This window comes from Hirundo rustica, chromosome 3, assembly GCF_015227805.2.
Source record: "Hirundo rustica isolate bHirRus1 chromosome 3, bHirRus1.pri.v3, whole genome shotgun sequence".
NCBI classification, from domain to species: Eukaryota; Metazoa; Chordata; class Aves; order Passeriformes; family Hirundinidae; genus Hirundo; species Hirundo rustica.
In genome coordinates, this window is record NC_053452.1 from 19,777,295 (window position 1) to 19,793,064 (window position 15,770).

Consider the following 15,770-nt stretch of genomic DNA (forward strand, 5'->3'; position numbering starts at 1 on the left):
CGGCCCTAAATATATTTATCTGCAGAACCAAATCTCATCCAAAATACCCAGAGGTATTATCAGCCTCCAGATTCTTAAATAGATCATCTCCCACCATCAATCCTATTGAAATGTACTTTCAAAGACTAAAGATGTGGATCCATGAATGAGTGATGTACTGAGGGAAGGGAAGCAGGGTCCTCTGGTAAGCAAAGACAGGGGTGTGACCTGTGCTCCCTGAGCACTTCACACAAAACACCTCGAGGCTCTCTTGCCCTCTGTGCTCCTGTGTGGAGGGCTGTCAAGGTTAGGAGCTCACAACAGGAGTTTCATACATGTGTGGCTCGTGCCAAGCCCTCTGGTTTCCATGGAGAAAGAAGATGACTTCTGTAATCAGAAGACCTCATTCTTAGATGAAATCAGGGATTGCCTGAAACTACAGATAACCTGCACTGTTTAGACGCTGTAGATCTCCCTCAGCCACAAAAAGAAAATGCTTTTACTTAATCCTAGAAGGGCCTGATATTTCCCCCTCACTACTCTACCGGAATTTGTTGTCCCCGTGATTATATAGGAGTCATCGGGTATACAAATCCTTTTAAAAACATTTGAAACTACTGGAAATTTGGGTATTTTTATGGAATCAAGTAGGACAGACATGCAAGATGATGGGGGAGGAGGAGAAGATATTTCCAAGTAACAGAGCAAACAAGTTTTACTTTTCACCTCTCCTTTCCCTGTTCTGGCAATTCTACTTTTTATATCTTGTATATAAGTATTTCTGAGTCAGCATTCTGTAAAGCCATGTTTTTGTAAATTAAACAGCTATTAAATAGAGCTCCAGAAATTAAAATAGCCATTGAGTTCCTCCAAAAATGCCTCCTTAAATGACAGTTCAGGAAGACATCATTCACCTTAATGGAGAACCACTGTAATGGAGCAAGAAGCAACTTGGAAGCAGAAGCGAAGACGGGAAGACATGGTTCAAGTTCCCCCTCATATTTTCTTAGGAAGAAAAACTATCTTTTTCATAAGTCGCTCACGCACAATCCCAGCCAGGTCCACACAGATTTAGACAGGACTTGGTTCAACCTCTCCACTCTTCCCTTGTTTTTATGTTCAAAAAAAGCCCTAGAAAAAAGTTTGTTTGGCAAAGGTGCGTGCATATATATCTTAAGACACAGAGGGAACTATATTAATGGTGGTGGCGGGGTTGATTTGTGCATACAGGGGCTGGGAAAGGATCCCTACACTCAAATCTGTTTCCTGAGTCTTCATTAACCTACTGAAGTTTGCAGCCCTGTTTGAACCCAGGGCTAATTCACAATACACCACAAAATGTAATGATATATTCCATTGCCCTGGTACCGTAAAGGCACCGTTTAATACCCTGCTCTAATTTCAGGCTTTAAAACTGATGACCAGAGAGGTGAAAGAGAGGTGTCTTTTTCATGCACAATCCAGGTCAACTAGGGGAGGTGAAGTGCCTGTTTCTCAGCACCAGCCCGGGTTAATCTGTTCTGTTGGCTTTGATTCTTGGCCTGGATTTACACCAAGAAGTGTTTAAAGTCAGTCAAATGTCCAAATAGATTGCAAATGTGACTGGGTTTAAACAACAAAAATGTGTCTACAGTATTTGTTTGTGCCCCAGAAGCTCCACACACTAAAAAAAGAAAAAAAGAAAAAGAAAGAAAAAGAAAAAAAAAAAAAAAAGAACCTTTTACAGTCTGGACCTTTGTGGCTGATTTATTAAGTTTCCTGTTTTCATCAACATGTTCAAGTTGCTAAAAACCCATCCTGTTAAGCCTAATGTGTCTGGCATTCATCTTCACCTCAGTACCATCTGCAATAACGAGCAACAGATCCCCGATCTCCAGCTGTAATGCCTCTTCAGGAGTATCTGCCAGTAAAATAAATAAAATAAAAAAGAAAGGAAAAAATGAGCAGGATGAGTCTGCCTCCAGCTCGGGACAATTTCTTGGTCCTATTTTCCTAGATAATCACAGTAAGATGTTGCACTTTCATTTTGCTATTGGGAAGGGTGAAGGGGTTTCTGTTTTAATGAGCTCATAACCTGGCAAATAACAGAGGCTTTTCCAGTTCCTGTGGGAAGTATCTGTTCTTTTTGTTTCTGCAATAGTGAAATTAAGCTGTGAGCATTGGGTAACCAGTTAGAAAAGTGTCTTATGGTCACTTGCCCCGGTGAAGTTCTTGTGCTCATTGACATTTCCTTTCTATGGCTTCTTCTCCATTCCAGCCTTGGTGGCAGCACCGCTTTGCTGACAGCAACAGGAGGGAGAAGGGCAATTTTTGTTTGCATGCCTGTGAATGAGCAGCTGTAGTACCATTCACCCCACAATGTTCAAATTCAAAAATTTTCTTAGAGCTTTCTTAAGAGGACCAAAACCCTGACCCAGAGTCATGTCTTCCAGAGGGACAGCTGCAGGCTGCCAGGGAGCGGGGTATAAAAGCAGGGTGAGTCGTTGAACAACCCCTCCCTCACACTGTCCTGCCTCTAATGACTTCTAAGTCTTCCCATGCCTGATGTGTTTACATCCTTGGTGTCCCTGTGTAAATTTCTGACATAAATTTATTATTTCCCCTTGAGTTTTGTTATCTTCTAGCATCCACTAAACCCTTGGAAAGGCTTCCCCTTTTGTTGGCCTTCACCCTGGTTCCTGTTTGTTCCATTTGAAGGCCCCTTGGCTGCGCACAGAAACTCGTGTCTCTCTCTCTCTCTGACCCCTTTCTCATTTCTACACTTGAGCTGTAGCATTGAAGTGTAGCTTTGGCCAGGCTCAGATGATCTTCCAGCCTTCCCAGAGGTACGAATGGAAAGGGAGGGGATGGCAGCTACACCATGGGCGACAAGTGAAGGTTGTGTTTGTGCCCCACAGGCTGAGAGCTCACAGCTGGCTGAGGAATCACTTCTAAGTAAGAAAGTTGAAGGCTGCTGGTCTCATGCACAGGTATCCTGCAAACAGAAAAAGGAACTCTAATCTCTGAAAGTATTATGCTGTGAGTAGTTCTGTACGCAGGTCCATCAGCAACAAACATGTTGAAGGAAGTTGTTGTTGTGGTAATTTTATTGACAGAGCTGGAAAATCCCTTTGTATCACTTCTCTCATTCTCTTCGCTTTTTGCTTTGTTCTGCACACACCTCTCCTAATTTGGGCCCTCTAGACTAAGGCAAGCAATATAAGAACTGCCCTGACTAAAATGGTGTGAAAGAGTTGACAAGCAAAAAAATCCCTCAGGGGCAATTATTTTAATACTTTTACTTAAAAAAAAAAAAAAAAGGCAAGCACTCTGGGAAGGAAAGGTGTGAAAAAATATTTGATAGGCAATGGGAGAGCTTCACTTCTAAAACATCAAGGACTCATCTCAGTGGAGCTTGATGAGATATTAAGGGACATTTTTGCATGGCAAAGAAAGAATGGAAATTCATCCTAGCCAAATTTTAAAGGCAATATCAGTACCATTTACCCTCATTCCTGACTTTATCAGCATGAAAGCTACCTGCTGCGATGTGGTTAGATTGCCTTTGAGACATTTGGAGTAAATATGGGTCTAAATATAAGTGACTGGGATATTCAGTGCCTTGGCACATACCCCGGAGCGTGTGTTGCAGCAGGGGTTTTGGACACACAGAACAGCTGACAAAGGGCAGCACAAAAGAGTTACATTTGAGGTAGGGAGCTCCTTACTGTTCCTTTAACAGTATAGGAGCAGACTGGAACTAGATAGGTAGAAAACTGCTTTACAAAATCAAAGATAGTGATTTGGAACAGAAGCATTTCATACAGAATGTGACAGGGGCATCTGGTAAACAGCCTGAAACTGGACAGCTCAACTTGGACTGCAACACTTGCAGATAAAATCGGTGACAATGAGTTTTGTGACAGGATTGAGGGCAGCTTGGATTTTTGAGCACTAAGAGATCTGATGAAAAGCACCAGGAGGGAGCCGAGTGTACAATTATTGTTATTATTAAAAGCAATATTACAACACAGATACTATGAACAGATTGGCAGATGGCAAATGCCTTTCAGTGGAGGCAAAGGCAAAACAATGTGTCTGGTAGCAAGGAGGGAAGCTAATGATTATGTGCTAAATGAAACAGCCATTCAACATGCTGGTCAGGAAAAAACATTTGGGAGTCATTGTGGAAAAAACATGGAAACCATTAGCCCAGTTCAGAATAGCAGAAAAGGTAAAAGCAAGAGAGGCAACGTTGCAAGAGATGCTCTGGTTGGGTGCCCTGTTTCTGAGCTCTCCTTGTGTTGTGGGTGTGTTCACAGCGACCACAAAAGCAGGGGTCCCATTCAGCTGGGCAAGGTGTCCCTGTGCCCCAAAGGAGAGTCCCTGCTCCAAGGCATTTGGGGTAGAAATCTCAAAAATGCCAGAAGTACTCAAGGGGGAATCCCTGGTTGTCCCACTGGGGGCACAGGGCCCTCCTGGCCATCCGAAGCCAGAGGAAGGAAACACTTCTGTCTGCAGTGTTCTGGGAAAGACAAACCAGCCAAGGCAGCCAGCAGGACCAGGCAGAGGTGGCAGCTCAGCACCTCCGGGCTCTCTCTGCCCTCGGGGTGAGAGGACACGATGCTGTCTCACAGCACCCCAGACAGCAGGTTGAGGTCACCGTTGCCAGGACCTGAGCTCGCGCCCTCCCAGAGCCGCATGGACCTGCTTTGCCCAGGATAGACGTTTCATTTCTGAGCCAAGCCTGTTGGAAGAGGTGAGGGAAGCTCCTCTCCACATCCTCAGTGGAAAGCAGGACACGGGGCTGAAGCAGGACAAGAAGGAGGTAACAGTGAAGGAATCCAAAAGTTGATTTTAACTGTGTGATGGGGATTATCTGCACAGCATTCAAAGGGTGCAAACCAGGGCTTCATTTGTTATAGTGTGACACAACTGCTCCAGCTCTAGCTGCCCACAACTTCCCCCGCTTCAGCAGCAATTTCTGTCAAGCCTTTCTGACTGCCAGGGCCAGACCCAAACCATTAGCACAGAGGTGGATGGCTTTTGTTTGCTTTTCCCCGATCCTTCTTTTTTTCCGAGTGGGCTCTACTGCTAAACTCTAAGAGTGCTTTGCTCATTTACAAACAGAAAGGTCTGAGTCCAGTCATCTTTTAGTGACTCTCTTACAGCCAGTTTTCCCACAAAAATAAGCAAACTGGAGAAAGGAGTCAGGGCCTAAGCCCTTTATGGGAGATTGATTGTAAAGCTGGTGGCAACGTGACAAGCTGATTTGTGGTGGCTCCTCAGAGCTTGTTTGAACTGTAAACCTCAGCCACATTTATTTATTGTATCAATACAGGTTTGTCACCACCAGCCTGAATATAAATGCTGCTGTCTCATGCCCTGACCATGGAATGCCAGGCACGGGGAGGGCACAGGTGAGTGTCTGTGTGTGGGTATGAGTGCATTCACACGTCTGAGGCGCACCGTGCATGCCCTCTTGCCCCCAGTTATCCTCTTCTCTGCTCCAGTGCATGCTGGATCGGGAGCTCGGCCTGCTGCCACCTTTGGTGATGCCACAGCTTTCCATGACAGCACCAGCCTGAGGTTTTGTGGCTCCTACACAGCGACCTGGACCCCTTTGCAAGGCTTAGTTCCCCTCACTGTCATCTTTTCCAGTGATAGTTGCAGCAGCTGTTTCTTCTTCCTCCATGGCAAGTGGGTTGCCAGAAAGCCTGAGGGGCCCACCAGCCAATTTCCATACTTGGATCCAGGTCTGTATCTGCATCATATTTTCTTGAAACAGTAGTCACATAGTGGGTCTCTCTACCCTCTACACAAACAGGATTTAATGTCTTCCTCAGCAGCACTGAGCTCATCTGCTATAACATGGAGTCGTAAGAAGGATTGGCTCTTCTCTCATTAATGTAATCACTTTGGAGTAGTTGATATGATATGTCCTGTACACAGCTGATGGTGTAGAGTTTTATGGCATATTCCTGCACCTCCATATAAGTCCAAACTGGTCATAAAAGATAATCACTTACTGAAGAAAAATGTATTAACATTGCTGAAACTAGGACACAAAGCGATTTTCATAGCAACGAATAAATAAGTGCCTTGGCAGAAATCCTACATTTTTTGCGCAGAAAAATGCAGATAAAAGGGAAAATGCTATACCTTTCCACCACCTCTTCCTTATACTTTACTCTGACCTTTTACTCTTTCCTTCCTTCCCTCATCACTGTGACCAGAACCATAATATTAATAATGCTAAAAGCACTGCAAGCCTCTTGCTGGTACCGAAGACCCCTGGATTCACAGGCTAAACATTCTGTGACTCCAGCGGCAGCCTTGGAAATGTTTTTGCCATTTTTCTTAGAGGCAACAGACCACTAGGAAAATTAATAATGTTGAGAAGCAGGACTGTGCTGTACCTACCTCGAGTACCAGAAAGCAGCACTGAGGCAGACTCTGGTGCTGAGTAAAGCTTGTCTAGACACAAAATCAGATTGGGTTAAAAAGACTACTGTATTTCTGCTCCCTTCTGTTTATAAGGCTCATATCAACACAGTATTTTAGTATGTGATGTCTATTTATATATTTAACCGTTGTTAAACTGCTGTGCAAAGCACTGTCTGGATATTTTTATTTTAGTTTAAAAGTGAGTCAAAATGCAGTTATATGTGTAGCATGATTTAAGACTACCAGGGCTCTCCAGTGCAAAAGGCAAAGTCTAAAACTACTTGCTGAGAAATTGTGGATGTTCTTCTTCCAGAAGTGTTCAAGGCTGGGTTCGATGAGGCTTTATGCACCTGGTCTAGCAGGAGGTGTCCCTGTTCACGGCAGGAAGGTTGGAACTAGGGAACCTTTCTCTTTGAGGGCCCTTCCAACCCAAACCATTTTGTGATACTTACATAGACCCACCTTGCCCATAGCCACGAGGTCCTCCCTTCGTCTGAATTATGCATCCCACAAGGAGTCCTTCACAGTAGGACAGGATTATAAACACTTGCAGGGTAATTTCCAGCAAGGCTACAGTAGGAACAAATTTGCCAGAGCTGGAAAAATGAATCTGTCATCACAAGATCAGTACTTGCAAGTAAAAGTGTTCAAGTTTAGCTTACGAAATTGTTTGCCTTGGCTTCAAGTCTGTCACTTTTAATGGATATTTTGTATTTCAGAAGCATAGAATTGAAGGAGTGTGTACTTCCATCAACATTTCAACAACCTCTGGCTTTGGAAATATCTCAAACAGCCCATTTCTCCCCTTTTTCTGCTGTGCATATGTAAAAAATGGCATGATGTCTGCTATTTCAACAGGTGGCCTCTCGCTGTAAAGTGTTCCGTGTGCTGCGCTGGTTGTGCTCCTGCACTCAGGCACCTCCCCGAGCAAAGCAAGCTCCGCTCTCACACCATAACGTTGACAGTGCAATTCAAAAGTAAAGTTTTGAAAAAATAGCGCCAAGCAAATGGATCCACACTGGAAACAAAAAACAAACACAGCAGCTGAAAGCCGGATTCGTTTCACATGCCTGAGTAAGAGCAAACTGAATCCGTCAGTCAGCAAAGGGCAGTCACGAGGAATTGTCTCTCAGGAACTCCACGCTCTGCCGTGGATGGGAATGTTTTACCCCAGCCAAGCATGGGAGGCCTATTCATTTTCATGTATCATTCCCAGGTAGTAAGAGAAAATTAAATCAATCACGAGATTCGTAATAAAAAGTAAGTGTGTGTCACTTCATCATCACTACCTCTCTCCAGTAACAGTGTCTCCTGGAGGATTACAAGGACCGGGTTTGCCCCAGATGAACCTTCCTCAATACCCTCTCAGGCATTTCAGATGATTCTCGCCCTTCAAGGGACAGAAGAAATCTGAAAGAAAAAGGAACTGTTCCCAGCAACACTCTTTTGCAGAAGGTGCCTCCTGCCTTTCAGCGAGGCTGTTCTGAGGGGAGCAGTTCAGCCTTCTGTCACAGGCGCTCTTCAATTCACCTTTGGAGGCATCAGCTCCACCCTAGCTGAATCCCAGATGATAACTTTGGGCACCAAACGCCTCTGAATCACTTCTCGCTCACAGCTAGTTAGTACCAAGGCAAAAGCTTTCACTGCATTAGAGACGAGCTCAGAAAAGCCAAAGCTGAAAATAATTCAACATTCCAGTGCAACGGCAGATTAAATAATTGCTCAAGAAAATGCGTGCAGGACCCATTATTGGTACACAGGAACATTTCAGGAATATTTTAGTCAACTGCCTTTAAAAAAAAGACAACTATAGATGAAAAATACCCACTTAGCATTTCTTTCCTACAAGGAGCAGCCTAGGCTTTCTTTTGACTCATTTTTCTGATTACTATTCCATACCATGCTTTTTAAACAATGCCATTCAAGGAATCTTACCTACTATGCTTTGCGTAAACTGCCTTTTAAATACTTTATCATGCTAAAATTTCTTTTTGAAAGGTCAAAAATTGATTAAACAAACTCAGCCTTTTTTTTTTTTTTTTTTTTTTTTACCAGCAGGCTTAGCACTATTGCTTTTTCGTTTTGCCCTGATTCTTTTTCTGCCTCATGTTTATAGAGATAGTAGAACTGGCAAAAAAAATGGGGACAAATTTAAACCTAAGTAAACAAACCTTGTTCACAATGCATCAGATCAGTGAAACATAGGCCTGGGATTGAGACTTCCCCAGCAGAAAATCCCTTTTTTTAGTTATTGCCTTTCACAGGACGGATCTTGACACATGCTTCCATCGCTGCCAGCTCCAGGGTTGCTGACTTGGGTGAGTCGTGCCACGAGGGCAGAGGTCCACACAAAGCACAGATCTCCACAGTAGGTTTGCCTCAACCTTTACAAAGGCAAGCAAAGAGTTCTCCGTGTTTCTCAGGACTGGTCTCTCAAATTGGCTCAGTTTGAACATTGGGGTCTTTGTGAGGTTGTGCGGCGGGCTGGGTCAGCTCCCGCTTCACCACGTTGTGCTATCAGCCACCACCTGTACTGGACTAAGAAGAGCAGGGGTTACACTGAAATTCGGCCCAGGAGGGACCGAGGTTCGGTTTGAAGGGGCACTGACCAAAGGAGAGATAGACAGCACTCAAGGCTTCAGCAGCCCACCATCTCCTGAATCCCACCGTTCATGAGGATAGACAGCCACCATGCTGGGATCCATGCACTGCCAGGGTCCTCTGGCCTGCTTCTGCACCAGCACCAGCTGAAGGCAACCCTAAAATAGCACCTCCAAATCTGAGTGGGAAGAGGGAAAGGGAAAGTCTGATCACCTTCGAGGCAAATGGCCCTTTGATATCAAATTCCCAACCGCAAAGCAGCAGCTCGCTGGTCTCCGGGGTTCAGTGTGACCCCAGAGTGGGTGGGGGGCGAGTCAGTAAATGGTGCATAGTGACCCAGCAGTGCTGCCAGCGGGTGCATGGGCTGGAGAACGGCTCCTTTCAAATGACAGGGCTGTGGGCCAGGCCTGGGGCTCGTCCACGGAAGCGTGGAGTGCGCCAGTGACACGGGCCGGCTTAGGAGCTCACGCATGTCAGAAACGCACTAAATAAATAAGCGGACCCAGGTTCGGTAACCACTGCTCCTGTAGGAAATCTATGCAATGAAAAAGTCATCAGCCCTGCCTTTTTTTATCCATTCCTCTCATTCCTCAACTTGAATTTCTTTCCATGCTGTGCTTTCCCGCTCCTCAGTCCCCCACCTTCAAATGTCTGTTTCCTTCAGAGCTGCAATGTTGGCCACCAGCAAGGAAGAAAAAGCTGATAAAAGATGATACACAACTCTCATTATTCCACAGTTTTCTCTAGGCAGGTTTAGAAAGGTCCCGAATGCAAAGAAAAATTAAATCAGCAGGTAGGAAGATAGACGCAAAGTGAAATTCAAGATGCTGAGAAGCTGCTTTTCTCCAGAGGTCCTACTCTTCCCTCTGTCCGGAAGGCAGGAAAGAGCAGACTGCTCATGACAGAGGAGAGAAAACTTCTGGGGGTCTTTAGGGGGAACTCAATCAAAGAAATTATTTTCCCACAGACCAGAGCTGAACAAACCTTAATGGCTTTTTCCTGATTGAAGAATAAACCGACTATTAATTTATGCCTTGAAGTGTATATAACAACCTTCCGAATGTTTTCCAGTTCTGCAGATACTGATGCCCGTGTCTTTTCTGTTTGGGTTTGGTTCTCGCCAGCTAATTTAGCTAACGGGCTAAATATTCCTCATGAAGCTGCATCTTAAGGAAAAATATTTTTACATGGCTAATTAAAAACAAGGGCCAGCATAATGTCACAGGTGTGTGCGTAGAGAAGCACACGTATTAGAGATAAGGGGAGAGCACACGGCGGGCTGGAGGGAGGGTGTTTGCACGGGGAAGGCAGGGCCCCTCTGTGCAGGTCGCTGGTGAGGGGACAATCCTGCTCGGGTGAGCAGTGACAGTGCAGAGGGGCTGCTGGGAGACGAGCACACACGACATCGCTGCCGGGACACCCTGCTCGCTGGATTCCTGTGGAACTGACAGACGGCTCTGGATCGCTTTGTTTGTTTAAAGGAAAGTCGACGTTTTATCAGCAGTGAAGGGCAGGCTAAATAACTCACCGGGCCGGCGTGTGAGTGTGATCCCTGAGATTACGAGCAGAACTGAACCCCGGGGCACCTCGGTTTCCATACACCCCTCGTTTGGGTAGACGGGATCAATTGTAAAATGAGACGACAATATTAGCATCTTCCCTTGGCTTCCCCTCGCCGAAGGAAAACTGCAGAGGGAACACTGCTCAAGCATTTCCTTTATGCTCGTAAGTAAATCGTGAAACATCAGGGAATGAGACAGGTTTATGGCTTTCCAGTGAAATGCGATACAGCTCGCAGACACTGAGTGATTTCACAGTTACCTTTCCAAGTGCAGCAAACAGAACAACAAGGGGGAAAAACCTCAGCACCGTTTGCCTCTTGCTGTTGAAGGCTGGCAATGAGGTTGCAGGAGAAAACAACTTTTGTGACTTCCGAGCCGACTGCCTATGGACAGAAATACCAGCGGTGGTGGAGCCACGGGACATTTAAAGCAATTTATCAGAGGACTGGGCTCAAAAGATCGAGGGCTGCCACAAAAAAAAAAAAAAAAAAAAAAAAAAAAAAAAAAAAAAAAAAAAAGACATCACTGCTGTTTCAAAGTCAGGACCGCGGGTGGGGTTTGTATTTTCGTGATGCCTTTGGTAGCTCCCGCCCGCCCCGTGCGCTGCTGCAGCGTGTTAAGGAAAAATTAAACTGTTTTCCCCGAGGAGGGGCGGGGAGAGGAGGCGCAGACCCCGGCGGAGAGCGAAGCCACCACGGGTAGGTCTCTACCTTGTCCCTGGGCAGAGCCCGGCTGCCTGATGCCGGACCTCCCCCTCCCCGCCCGCCCCAATATCATCCCTCTTCCAGGCGGAGACTTCGCCGCCCCTTGCACCTCTGAGGCTGTAAAGAGGACGGTCGGAACGCAGTAAAATACATAAAATCGCCTCTTTTCTCGCACCGCCCCCACCCGGGCCTGTGGAAAGAGGGGGAAGGTGGAGCAACCTTCCACGATCATCCGCTTTAAAACGCGAGTGGACTCCCCCGCATCCTCCCCTCGGGCTTCTCCCGGGCGATAGCTCTCACGGGTCCCGCTCCAAACGCCGCTGTGAGGTGCCTTCCACTCTCTCCCGCCTCAGCATCTCCGGCCCTGCCCCCCAGCGCTCCCGGATTTCAGGTTAGGGAGAGGTTCCCGCACCCACTCCTTCAGCAAGGAGAAGAGAGAAGGACCGAGGGGGAGTCCGGAGGGTCAGCGGGCACCCTCCGGGCTGGCGGCCCGGCGGCATCTCCGCGCCCGGCTCCTCTCGGCGAGCCTCGCGCTTTTCATCTGCCTCCCGCCCGCTCCAACCATCGCGGCTGAACAAGTTCACAGTTTACACACAGTAAAGCGTCGATATTGCGCTTAATGGTTGCGGGGGAAAGGGTCTTCGCGGGGATCCTCATAAAAACCCTTTATTTAGTTTCGAGCATTTTCTTGTAATCAATAAAAGTTGCCTGTTATCTCCCGGCGCATTTAGCGGGGAAGTTTATTGCCTGCCGGGCGGATTAAGGGCGAGACAAGAGTGCACCATACAAGGAAGGGACTCCCGAATCCCTAGATCCGAGCCTCGGATTCATAAAATATAGCCATCCATTACGCTGCCGATATCTGGAGCCAGCAAATATATACAGACCATAAATTGTCGCCGGCGGGGTGCGGGCCGGCCGCGGGCCGGGGGCTCCGCCCGCCCGCATTCCTGCCCGAGCCGGGGGGCGCCGGGGGGGTCCCCGGCCCATCCATCACCGCCGTTATGACTCTGCGATGCAGCAAATGGGTTGTGTAAAGAGGCAGCGTTTGACAAGGTGGCATGGTTATCCTGTCCGAATGATGCATAATATTAGTATTAGGGCTTAGATCATCGCATGCTTTTAAAATCATCACCGCTAACTAGGGCTGGAGAGGGGCGGGGAGGGGGGGGGGTGGAGGGTGTTCTGGGGGCTGCAGGGGGCAAAAGTTTCCATGTAGATAATGATTATAGATGGTGGGATTTATGGGGAGGGGTGGGCGCACAAATAACCACGTCTACTGTAGCCGGAGAGAGGAGCCCGATCCGGCCGGGGCCGCGCCCCCGTCCCGGGTGGGTTGCGGGCGGGAGGGACGGCGGGGGTCGGAGCAATCCACAGCTCCGGGGAGGGCGTCATGACCTCTCCCACCTCCACCCCACCCCGGACAACATTCCCGAAGGCCTGAAGATAAAATAGAGGACTCTTCCTCCTCACTCACCGGCGGCTAATCCGCCACGGCAGCGGAAACAGACACGAGTGGGTGCGGGCAGGAGGGGACTCGCCGGGGATGGGGAAGGGACCGCTTGGGCCAGGCGATCCACATTAAGATTTGTCCTTGGACAAACAGTGCCGTGAAGCGAACGGTACTGGATATATTAATTTCTAGAGAACTGAACAGTAAAAATATAAGCCGTGCAGAGCCAAGCCCGAGCGAGAACCAAGCTCCACATCCTCCCTGTTACACCACTGGTAAAAACACTCCCGAGCCGTGCTGGAGGGCTGTAGCCATAAGAAGGGGCTGTTGTATCAGCTGCTTTCTCCTCATCCACAGCCCGTGTTCGTAGACTAAGCTCACGCTTCTCCACTAAGTCATCCTACAGTCACTGTCCTGGGCCCCTCTGCTAAGATCCAGACAGGTCTCGTTACGGCCGGGAATTAAACGCGCCTGGAATCTCGGCACTTTCGCCGGAAAGGTTTTTTAAAGCCGTTGATACCCTCACACAGTCTGGTCATTTACTGACAGGTATTTGCAATGGACTGCTTTGACATATAAATAAATATACGCGAATGTATGGAGATGTCCGCACTCCATATCTACGGATATCTGGATGAATGCGCTGAAAAAGAGAATTCCGACATATTGTACGGTCGTTAAAATAATGATGGTAATAGAAAAGCTCGAATGGAGTGCTTGTAAAACACAGGCTGTAATTCCCTCGAGTTATTATTCATCGGCCACTACATGTTTTGTTTACGTGGTGTAAAGGACAATGACAAGGCTTAAAGCCAGGTCTTGGGCTCGTCCATGGAAGCGTGGAGCGCTCTAGCGACGCGGGCCAGCTTGAGAGCTCATGCACTTGAGAATTGTGCTGGGATGTTTTCGGGGACGCAGACCGGCTCCATACTGCATCCCATCCTGCTTCTTCTTGCTTTCCATGACTACGTTCAGGCACTGGCCTGGGGCCCTGTGGAGCTGGGGGGGGAGAGGGGGGGGTCTGTCTCAGCCCCGCATGGGTCAGAGCCCTTTGTAGCCCGGCTTAAATGGGCCAAGGCCGGGCGGGCTCCAAGTTAGGTGGGGACCGGAGTGCTTCCTCATTTCGTATCGGCTCTGACCCTTCGCCTCGGGACCGACACCAGGGCGCAGCCCGCGGAGTGGTTCAGCAAAGCCCGGTGGCCACGGAGCCGTGAGGAGGATGAAATCCCCGCTCGGCGTGATTTATCAGCCGTGTCTGACCCCTGAATACTTGACTTACACGGCTGGTGGCCCATCACCAGTGAAACGAGGCCGGCGTGATTTGTGTGTGTGTGTGTGTGTGTGTGAGTGTGTCTCTTCCCCACCGACCCCTCTTCTGGGCTGCTGGGTGAGAAACCCTGCAACCTCTCGGCTCTCTCCAGCATCCCCATCCTTTCATCACCCCAATGCTGCCATGCCGGTGACCGACCAAGCGGACAGGGCTGGTCCCGAGCAGCCTCCTCTTCGTGGCCGAGGGAAGGAACTGGTCATCGCGAGGAGGCGGGGAGATCAGGCGGTGGCACGAAGGCCGGGAGAGATGGCCTGGGACCAGGCGTAACCGGAGGGGCGTGATGGCTAGAAACCTTTGATTTGGGGTTTGCCCGGAGAACGGGGGTGGAGGAGGGTGGCCCGGGTTTTTTAAGGCAAGCAGAAATTTGATTATAGCGTACGGCAGAGCTCTGTGATTTGCGGTGAGCGGATTTCATTAGCTACGGCCGCTTGAGTCTCGGAAAAGCTGCTCAGAGCCGCGGGGCCGGCAACGAAGCTGACCCCGCGGGTGGGTGGCGAAAGGGGCTCGGCTGTGGCGCCGGTTCTCTGCGCCGGGGAGAGCCGCGGCGGCTCCGGGCTGCTGCGGGAACGGGGCTGGCACGGCCGGGCGCTGCCCCCGCCGCTCCCCTTTTCCCCGGGATAGACCCCTGGCCGCTTTCCCCCCTGCCCCGGAGGACAAGGCCAGCCCCAGCCCCTGCTTGCTTTCCGCGGAGCGGGTGTGGGTCGCAGGGCTCATCTCGCCCCACCCGCACCCTGTCACCTGCCGCAGGCGCCGCCGAGGCGAGAGGGAGAGGGCTTGGCTCTGCTCGCTGCGGGGTTCACCTGCGGCGTTTCCGCTTTTGCCGAGGATGGCGACGGTGGGCGGTGATGGTGGAGGCAGCAGCGGGCAGGAGGTGCCCGGAGCGCGGCCCGGCCCGGCCCGTCGGGGGCTGCGGGGCTGCCTGGCTGGCGGCCGGCGCTGCGCTGCCATCGGCTCTGATCGCCGTCAACGGATGTCACCGGCAGAAGGAAAAACAAAAGCTGCCTCCAAAGATCGCGGAGCAGAATTTGGCAAGGCTCCTAAAGACACCAATTAGCAAAGGCTAAACCCATTAATGAAGTGGCGGCTCTCTGGTTTCAGCCAGGTGGTGCAGATCAGAGCCCCTGTATCTGCAGCAGAGTCCCGCTTCCCTCCAGCCGGGACCTCACAGCAAACCTCCACATCAATAATGCGCTTAATGGATCTCATTAGGGCTGGGGCCGCTTGTCCCGGCCTGGGAGCGGCGGAGATGAGGGGAGCGGGGGGCGGTGCTCCCCCCGCCGCCCCGGGACCGGCCCGGTTCCCTCGGGGGGCGATGGGCGGCGGGGCCGCCGCTCCCTCCGCGGGTCCCGCCGCTCCGCGCTGCTCGGCGGGGCTCCTGGGTCTGCACCAACCGCACTCACAGGCCGTTCCCTCGGAGATAAGCGAGTCCTTGGCATGGCCTCACCCGCAAGCCACGAGCATCCGCGGCCGGGCGGGCTGCGGGGGGCGGCGGTGCTACCGCAGCGCGCACCCGAGCCGGGGCTGTGAAAGGGGACGGGAAGGGGCTTCTGCAAATTGATTTAAAAAGAAAAGCGTCAGGACCACACCTCCGTAAAAAGGGACTGGGGAAAAGGGAGAAAATATTTCCGCTTCAGCTGAGGAAAAACAAAAAAGAGGGGAAAAAAGGAAAACCGAAGTAGTTTAAACCTGGCCGAGGTGAGCTAGCGTATTTAGCT